The sequence below is a fragment of the Xiphophorus couchianus genome, chromosome 20 (genome assembly GCF_001444195.1).
Source record: "Xiphophorus couchianus chromosome 20, X_couchianus-1.0, whole genome shotgun sequence".
Taxonomy (NCBI): Eukaryota; Metazoa; Chordata; class Actinopteri; order Cyprinodontiformes; family Poeciliidae; genus Xiphophorus; species Xiphophorus couchianus.
Window position 1 is genome coordinate 16,792,923 of NC_040247.1, and position 10,546 is coordinate 16,803,468.

Sequence of the window (10,546 nt, forward strand, 5' to 3'; positions counted from 1 at the left end):
CAGTTGCTTAAACACAAGGATTAATCAAACAGCATATATGTTCTTCAGATTAGATTAAACACCTGAATCTGGATGGAAAGTGTGATGTCCACTATGTGAAGTCACGCTCAAACATTCATTCTTTTTAGCCTAAGTGACTTTAACAATGTGTGACAAACAATCTAGGAGGCTTGATGACTTATGTGATTTGGACACCTTGAAGCATGAGTCAAACTCGAGGCCCGTGGGCCAAATCTGGCCCGTCGTATCTTTTAATGTGGCCCTCTAGATTCTAGACTAAACACTAAGTGTGATTAAATATTATGTTATCAATCAATCTGTTTACTGCCAAGTGATATCAATCAGTCCCTCCAGTTTCTTGAGAATTATTATGGAAATTCACACAAAATCAACAAATCCCTGCTCTTTTTTTGCACTAATACAGAATTGAGTTTATTGCAGATTATTCTCAAAAATTATCTCAAAAACTTTCTTACTTGTACAAATACTTTGATTTTTATTGCAAAAAAAAAAAAAAAAATCACAAAAAGAATCACGAAGTCCTGGAGGGACTGAAAAGATGTTCAATAATATTATTTAATTTTAAGAATTCATTGATATTTTAACAGTTTGTGAACAGGTTTGATCAATACATTCTGGCACAACCGGCTGTTTAAGAGCATTCATGATTTTGAGTTGGCTCAAAACAAAAATGAGTTTGACTCCGCTGTCTTAAAGGAACCGTGTAATTAGATTTCATTCAGATAAATCCAGTAAGAAATGATACAAAATTTGTTTATATTTCAACCAGAAGGGAGAATGTACAGCAAGAACAAGATTTAACCCTGAGGGACTCCACATGGACTGATAGAAACTTACATGATCTAGTTAACATGAACAAGGAAGTTTCTGTGACAAATAAGATATTAACTGAGCTGCAGGCATTGTGAGTGGTTGGTGGAACCCAACTTGTATTCTTTTTAGGACCTCATGCGACCTGGACCTTGACCTCTGTTAGAAACATTTTTTCCTTTAAAACATTTCTGCTGTAATCATAACTAGGTCTGTAGAGTGCAGGACTATTTAGTTATTCCAGTCCAGACAATCAAATAACCTCAATATCACACAGAGATTTAAAGCAGGAACACATTTACCCCCCTCATACTAGCTTTTTGACACAGATAAGCTCATTTTGGTGCAGGGTACACCAAATTGCCCTGCTAGGCCGTTGTTGGGACATGTGTCTGTCAGTGGAGGGCTACCACCAGATGGTCTCTCTCAGAGGGAACAAAGGACAAAGTTCCTGTCGCCAGGGACAATTGGGACAATTTAAGCCTTTTATGATAGTGAATGATAGTAAATTGTGTTAAAAGCCTCACTAGCAAGTGGATAATGATGACGCTGAGCTGTATGTGCAAATCTGCTCTGAAATATGAGTGAAATGGAGATAAAAATGTCTGAATTGGCAGCAAGGGAAGACCCTTCTGCCCCAGTCTGTAATCCTTTGCGTGGGAGTGCCCTACATAGTACATGCAACAGAATGTAACTCAGTATTTTATTAATCATAAACAACCCTACAACCTCACAAAAAAAAGAAGTGAAACATTCATAAGCAGGGCAATGATGTATGTTTTTAATGATCAAAGTAATAAAGAAAAAAAATCTGTTTTATTATAAAAATAACCCCTAATTTACTCTCTACCTAAAGTCCGAAATTACTTTTTCTTTTCTTTTTATCGTACTTTATGTGTCTGAATGTGTAATCCAATATAAATAATCATAAATCATTTTTTTCTCTGTATAACTACTTAATGTTGTATACTTTACAGTACCGATATTGTCAACATCGGTTTCACTGTATGTTTACTTGTTGAAGGATTTAATAAACATTGAAAATTGAAAAAATAAATAATTTTTTTTTAATAAACGCATCCTGGATAATTAAGGAATATTTAAATGGTGGTAATCAGTCCATTTATTTATTGGTTTATTTGTTTGTTTACTTTTTATGGCAGTTTTAATCCATTTGATCCACCTGCCGTTGACGTGGTTGGTGGGAAAAAAGAAACAAAACCGCCCTCTTGTGGTAATTTCTGGCATTACACGCTCTCTCAGAATCCAGAGCTTGTACAGCTTGTAATTGTTAACAATTTGAGTTTTGAATTTTGAATTAAATGTTGCTCTAATTAGTCGAAAGAGTTAAAATATGTAGATTTTCTAAATACCTACACCTATGTCATATAATTACATCAAATGACAGAAAGTTGCAGCAACAGAGCCATGTGATGAAAAGTAATGGTGTCATTAGAAATATTTAAAAGAAAAACAAGTTTGCGGAAGCAGAATATATTTAATTTCCCTTTGGGATCAATGAGGTATTTTTGAATTTGAATTGAATTAGCCAAGCAGAGATGCTATTACCACCGGGACACATTTAGTTATTGTTAAATCAGTGGGGTATTATGTACTAATAAAGGAACATTGGCTTCAACTAATCTCTAAATGTCTATTGGTGTTATTTCAGACATCAACCAGCTTCATGTATATTTCTGGCTGGATTTTGATCACTTTTCTTGTCAGATGATGGATAAAGCTCATATTCAGTAAATTAGTATGTGTTTCACTATATTCTTCCACCATATGATGATAACAAGCATGAATTTCTTTCAGAAGTACATTCAGAACATTCAGTCCGTTACGATATTAGGTTTTCAGGCTTGATATTTATTTTTGCGATTATTAATACGCGCTCTCATGAACACAGCGGTGGTTGATTAGTGAATTTTAAACTCCTGCTCTGCTAGTTACTTTGGTAATGGAACCGAAACGCACAGAATTGCTCAAGCCCTTGTTGAAACAATAATTACTGAGATTATTATTTTTGTTTGGTCATTAATTTGAACACACACACATATATACAGTATATATATAGATAGATATAGATATATACAGGGGTGAAAGTAGGCGGGTACGGTCGGGTACTGCGTAACCCAAGAGAGGGGAGCGGCTGTCTATATCTATCTATATATCTATATCTATCTCTATATATCTTTATATATCGCTCTCTCTCTCTCTCTCTCTCTCTCTCTCTCTCTCTCTCTCTCTCTCTCTCTCTCTCTCTCTCTCTATATATATATATATATATATATATATATATATATATATATATATATATATATATATATCTGTTATTTTCCCAATAACAGAGATTATATATATAATCTCTGTTATTGGGAAAATTACGTTTTCCAAGCACTTCTCTGCAGATTTTGAAGGCAAACCTGCCACTTCCAATATGGCGCATGCGTTGACGTATCGTTCCAGTTAGTAAAGGACGCTTCTACTCTTTCACCTCTATGTTTAAGAACCCTCATTCTGATATACAATAGGCCAACTTTCTTGCTTGTTCATGTCACTCGGGAGCTGCGGAACCAATCAGCTTCTTTTAAGCAAAAGGAGGCGGGACTTACATTATAGTAGTGCAGCTTATCCAACATGGCGCTGACGTCGTTTGCCTGATAAGCATTTCTAAGTTTCGTCAGTTTAGTGGATATTAGTTTGAAGAGAGCATATTTAGGCATATCCCTGAGTTGAAGTGGCAGCTGTTTGCAACTTGAAATGAAAGGAAAGGAGCGATCACCGGTGAAAAAACGCACCCGTGGGCCCGACGATGGCAGAGACAGAGGAGGAAGCTATCCGAGCAGCAAGAAGACCGCAGCTCTGTCAGCCAGCAACGGCTCCGCTCAGAGCGGCGCTTCCTCCAGAAGAGGTTTACCCAGCGACAAAAGAGACATGAGGGACTCAGAAGGACACGGCTCGTCCAGTCGGATCGGTAGTGGCTACGACTACGGGTCTTCCTCCGGGAACAAGTCGCATGGTGGCGCTGATATCGCCGCGGAAACATCCAGGTCCGGTTCACGCGGCGAGCCGCGGCCTCCGTTGGCCCCAGGAAGTGAGTACAAGACGCTGAAAATAAGCGAGCTGGGCTCCGAGCTGAACGACGAGGAGATAGAGGACGGGCTGTTTCACGAGTTTAAGAAGTTCGGGGACGTGAGCGTGAAAATATGCCGTGAAAACCACGAGAGGGTGGCGTTCGTAAACTTTCGGAGGCCCGAAGACGCCCGGGCGGCCAAGCATGCCCGGGGGAAGTTGGTGCTGTACGACCGGCCTCTGAAGATAGAGACCGTGTACATTAATCGGCGTACGAGCCGCTCCCCGGTTGGCAAAGACAGTTTTCCCTCTGGACACAGGCACCCCCACTCCCAGAGACCCCAGTCTCCCCCGGGCCCGGGTTACAGGGACTACCGGTTACAGCAGCTGGCTCTGGGTCGACTCCCTGCTCCTCCTCCTCCTCCTCCTCTACCTCCCCATCTCAGGGACCTTGAAAGAGACAGAGACTTCCCGCTGTATGAAGGCCGCAGCAGGCCTCCGTTCATCCCTGAATGTTACCGTGAGGAGGAACTACTCAGCCCCGAGGACGACCAGAGGGCGAACAGGACGTTGTTTCTGGGCAACCTGGAGTCCGGATTGACCGAGAACGACATCAGGAGAGCGTTTGAAAGGTTCGGGCTGATTACAGAGGTGGACATAAAGCGGACTGTCAGAGGGCAGAACAACACATATGGATTCATCAAGTTTGAGAACCTGGACATGGCTCATCGAGCCAAAGTGGCCATGTCGGGGAAGGTGGTGGGTCACAGTCCCATCAAGATTGGGTATGGTAAACCTACACCCACAACCAGACTGTGGGTGGGGGGGCTGGGCCCCTGGGTTCCAGTGACTGCACTTGCTAAAGAGTTTGACCGTTTTGGCACCATCAGGACTATAGCCTACAGGAAAGGCGACTCGTGGGCTTACATCCAGTACGAAAGCCTTGACGCCGCTCATGCTGCCTGGACCCACATGAGGGGTTTCCCTCTTGGCGGCCCTGACCGGAGACTCAGAGTGGACTTTGCAGAGACAGAGAACCGCTACCCACAGCAGCAGTTTGTGCAGCTCCCTCTCCCCATGCCCCACTTTGACTTGGTCCAGGAGCCATTTTCTCATCGCCTGGCCGAGCCGATGAGAGCAAGAGACCGCACCCCTCCGCTTCCTGGCCGCTTTAGGGAGCGGGATCCGTTTTCATCTGCTGAATGGGTTGGCCTGAATGCCCACGACAGGATGAGAGGACCGGGCTTTGACCCCATTGATCGTCTGGAGCGGCGCTGGTCAGTGGAGCGCGAGTTGCAGGGCAGAGATGTCGGCCCCAAAAGGAGACATTTAGACGACGGCTGGAGAGTGGAGCGCTCTCCTGACAACGGGGACTTTGGTCTGCGCCGTCATGGCGGCTCATTGGAGCACAGCCCCGGGGGAAGCAGCCGGGACGGGGGGCGCTACAGTGACCCCGAGCGCCTCCCTCGCTCTGGCGGAACCACCCCGGCCAAAGAGCGGCAGAACAACCACAACTCTAGCTTGGTGGAAAAAAGAAAAAGAACACGCAGCCCCTCTCAGCCGGAGCCCAAACGCAAAGCTGGAGACGCGTCCAAGAGCCCGGCGAAGAAGGAACAGCGGCCAGACAATCCGGCCTCAAGCTCCTCCCCGTCCAAGCAGCCGGGCTCTGATGGGCCGAGGCTGAGCCAGGCCTGGGAGGGCGTCCTGCTGCTGAAGAACAGCAGCTTCCCCGCCTCCCTGCACCTGCTGGACGGAGACATGCGGATGGCCACCAGCCTGCTGGTGGAGGGCTCCACCGGCGGGAAGGTGACCCAACTGAAGATCAGCCAGCGCCTCCGCCTGGACCAGCCCAAGCTGGACGAGGTCGCCCGCCGCATCAAAGCCGCCGGCTCCAGCGGCCACACCGTCCTCCTGGCCTTGCCGGGGAAATCCGAGGACGCCAACAGCTCTGTGGAGAGGCCGCTGAAGAACCTGGTGTCCTACCTCAAGCAGAAGGAGGCGGCGGGGATCATCAGCCTCCCGGTGGGGGGCGGCCGCGACAAGGAGCACAGTGGAGTCCTGCACGTTTTCCCTCCATGTGAGTTCTCCCTGCAGTTCGTGGATGCCTCTGCCAAAGCCTTTGCCAAATCAGAGGAAGACTACCTGGTGATCATCATAATTAAAGGAGCCTCATAAAGAAAAGTGCAAATTACATGTCTTTTTTTTAATTTTTTTATTATTATTACTGTACTCTCATCTTTTTAAGTTGTGAGGAAATCCTGACAAGAGTGTAGTGGAATCTGATTCTGTAGGAGAGTGAAAGTTCATTTTGTGCTGTGAAAGGTTTACTAAGAGGAATATAACAGTAAGATAAAGTATATTATATGATGGTAAACTGATGGACTGCATTGATACAGATTACATACTGGCGCTTACGGTTTAAATGTTAAACTTAAAGGGTACGCTTCTTAAAGGAACTCAGAGCAAACTACTTTATAATGAATATGTTGCCTTATGAAAAAAAAGCAACAGTTTTCTATCCAGGGAAGAATGTTTGATTTTTTTTCTTCTAGGCATGAATTTAATTGATTTCTGTCAAACCGTTTAACATTTAGAGAATTCAATCAAATACGGTCATTGTTTGTTTTGATAAGGAAAAGAAACATAATTGCTCGTCCAGTTACACTTTAAAATCTATATTCAAATGTGCGTTTGTATAAGTTATGCCTGACTAAATTTCTTAACACCTCACAGTTTTCTAATTTTGCCAGTTTGGTTCAAGCAGAAAAGAAACATTTGTCTAATGAAAAAATGTGTAATTTAAAGGTATAGTTAATTTATTTTTCTCTGCTCCAAAGCATACAATTATATATATTATATTATATATTCATACAATTCTCCTTGGAGAATTGTATGAATATATAATCTACAACAGGGTTGTTTAGAAAGGTCGTTGGGCTGTGATTTTGAGGAAAAGTGAATAAATCTTGAGATCTTTTTATTTTCCTACCACGTAGGATTCAGTTCTATGCTAGCAGGTATAGCAAATAACTTTCTGATCATGACGCTAAAGGTGTGTTGTCTGGTGCTGCTGGCTGTTCAAGCCCACAGAGAGAAGAGTTTGGATGTCATTTGTGTAGCGACACCAAAATGTTCCTTCAGCCTGAAGCCTCCGCTGCCGTTGTTTGGCTGTGAAAGCATTGACAAACTTTAACGTTTTTGGTAAAGATGGTTAATATCTGCAAACATAGAAGTGTGTCCCATAGATGCAGACATTTTCAGTTTTAAGTTTCAAATGGCTAACATCTGCGATCTGCAGATTTATTAACTTTTCTACAAATTCACAGCAGCACGTCATCTTTCTTCTAGAGGCGGAGGAACTGAAACTGAAAACAAATTTCTCTCCTTAAAAATCTGATCTATTTAAGTTCTTCAAAGTTCTTGCCTGAAATAATTATTAGTCCAATTATTATGGACGACCAGAGCTGATTTGAATAGACTAGTGAGCCGTGATGTGAGTTTAAAAGGTAACTTGAACGTTTTCCTTTTGCATCTGTTCTTCAAGCCCTGCTAACAACAATAGGTGAAGAGGATGGATAGAAAAAGCAGACCGTTTCTTTAAATTATTTTCAATTGTGTTTGTATTGCAAGACATTTATCGGAACAAGGGGGAAAAAAAGACCTAGTATCACTTATGTATGTCAGTGAAATTTGGCTCTTGATGAATCTTCAAAGTGATAAACGAAAATTTGTCGCTTTTTGTCTCCATCCTGTCCTCAGAATAATTTTATTGCTATATTAAGTTTGGTTAAACATTTTCCAGCCTGCTAATCTTAACTCCTACCCCAGCAAAGCATGTAACTGTTTGACAAACTGTTGATGTAAACTATAAATGAAGATTTTATGTGTATGACGGACGACCCTTCATCTGATCTGACCTGGAAGTAGAGAAATATTACTACGCTATCTGTGGACTCGAGCGCGAGGAGAGGAGGCGGCTCCCTTCCTGCCGTCATCCGAAGAGACTTTTACTGGTTGATTTTTATGCTTTTGATTTGAGTACTGTTTTAAAATGAGAAAAAAAAAAAAAAAAAGAAAGTATGTGCTGTAAACTCAGGATTTCTGGAGACAGAAGTGGAGAACTTCAATGCTGATGGGCCTAACTGTCAGACAAACACGCAGACGTGCAGCAAGCACTTGATAGATCTTGTTTTAATAAATTTGCTCTTTCGTGGGAAAGACGAGTGCCTCGGAAGACAACTTTTGTGACCTGTTCTGTTGGTGTATCAAAGCGGAGACGCTTTCACTTTGACAGCAGGAGCTTCTCCCAGGAGAGGGAGTGAGGAGTGGAGGGAAGCCTCTCGGTTCTGTGTTTTCATGTCTCGCAACTTTTACTCAATGGCGGCTTTCGTCGAAATTGAGAATTTGCTGTTAATACTGTTTCAGCAAGCCCAGAGTCACCGTGTGACCTCGGTGACCTCTGCTTTCATGGAGGTCAGGCTGAGGAGCAGAACCAAGCGAACGCAGCGCCTGGCGCCATCTTCATGCGACGGGCTTCCTGTGGAAGGACAGCGGTGGTTTCATCCGCCGGTGCAAAGAGTCGGTTGGGCATCTTCAGCAGCTTAAGAAGGAGCGGTGTTTGTATGGGTAGTTCTTGCTTTGGAGTTTCCAAGAGGAAGGGCCTCTGTGTTAGGGCCAGACTTCACACGCCAGACAGTGCAACAGCGCCAAAAATGGGAAAGGAAGCGGCAGGAGGAGAGGAGAGATTGCCCGTAGAGTTCAAACTGTAGTCGGTTCGTTTTTTTCTTTTTATCTGATTCATGCACTTAAAACTGCAAATGAGAGCAAGGCGATGGGTGTCAGAAACTGCTGCTGGATCCCTCCTGCGGCGCCACGCTGGTCCAGGACGAGCAGATGGTTCAAACTGGGTCTCGGTTCTGGAGCGGAGGGATGACACACCGCTGGCTGTACACACGTCAGTCCTACAGGTACAGTATGGGTAAGACCTGAAAGCAGTGGCTGGGTACGTATTACAGTGTTTGAAATGACTTTAAACATGATGTTCACAATTTATAACCTGCTAATGAGGAGCAGGTACTTCAAGCAGAGATAAAACCACAAGAATTTTTTAAAATATGTGCAAAATGATGCATAATATACTTTATTTGGATGTAGCAGCTTTAATGTTTTGTCTGTGTAAAGTGCTTAACACTAAAACAGGAAAGGAAATGTTTACAGAAACACAAACCTTGTGTTCAAAGAATAGTCTTAGATTTAATTATCTGAAAGGCCAGATAATTAGCCTAACATGATTATTCTTAGTTCCTTTTAAAAATACTAATTAAAATAAAATGGTAAAATTTTAATAGATATGGAATTTATGCAATCACAAAAATCAAGTAAGAAGTGCAATTAAAAGATGTCTTAAACAAGGACATTACAATCTGATTTTAAATACTGACAAATCTGTGTTTTAATTTTGACATTTGGCTCAACAGATAACACAAATCTGATAACATGAACTAGGGCCATTTAAAGTTTTATAAATAAATTAAAGGATCCTAAAAGTCCTGAAGGCAGCAGACTTTAAAATTGGTCCAGTGTAATTATCTGGTTTTATTTACTGTGATTGCAGCTCAGATTTGCAGTAGATGTAAATCGAAAATGCACCGTGTTCCAAATTATTATGCAAATTGGATTTAAGTGTCATAAAGATTACATTTTTTGTTGTGCTATTAAATTTATAGATGATATTGTGTGTCAGGGCTCTTTGAATCACTATATTGGGTTGATTAGTTTGTCTAATGAGCTCAATTAAAGGAAATCTATTTAAGAAGGATGTTCCACATTATTAAGGAGGCCACAGGTTTCAAGCAATATGGGAAAGAGACAGGATCTCTCTGCTACCGAAAATCATCAGATAGTGTAATGATATTTGAAAACATTAGATATTTAACAAAAACTGAAGTGTTATTGTACTGGAGATTTGTGGCTGATTCAGAACAAAGATGGGTTTGTACAGATAAAGGCAGAATGAGGAAGGTTTCTGTTAGATAAATTCATCAGATTAAGAGAGCAGCTGTTAAAATGCCCTTACAAAGCAGCAAACAGTTATTTGAAGCTGCTGGTGCCTCTGGAGCCTCAAGCTGGAGGATCATCCAGAGGTTTGCGGTGCATGAACCTACTATTGGACCACTAACCAGAGCTCACAAGCAGAAACGGTGGCAGTGGGCCCAGCTGTACATGAAGATTAATTTTCAAACAGACTTGTTCACCGATGACCGCTGTGCAACCCTGGATGGTCCAGATGGACGCAGTAGTGGATTGGTGGTGGACAGCCACCACATCCCAACACGGCTGTGACGTCAGCAAGGAGGTGGTGGAGTCATTTTTTGGGCGGAAATCATGGGGAGAGAATCATTGGTCGGCTCCTTCAGAGTCCCTGAAGGTCTGAAAATGACCTCAGCAAAGTATACGGACTTTCTGACTGATCATTTTCTTTCATGGTTCAAAAAGAAGAGCCGTAGCTTCAGTAGCAAAATCATCTTCATCAAGACAATGCACCACCTCATGCTGCAAGGAATACCACTGTGTCATTGGCTGCTATGGGTATGAAAGGGGAGAAACTCATGGTGTGGTCACCTTCCTCCTCTGACCT

The 10,546-nt window shown here is 42.7% G+C and overlaps 1 pseudogene; it reads left to right on the forward strand.

The window, feature by feature from the left end:
* The first annotated feature begins 3,425 nt into the window (after window positions 1-3,425).
* On the forward strand, window positions 3,426-8,143 carry LOC114135686 (RNA-binding protein 15 pseudogene; annotated as a pseudogene).
* The last annotated feature ends 2,403 nt before the right edge of the window (window positions 8,144-10,546 follow it).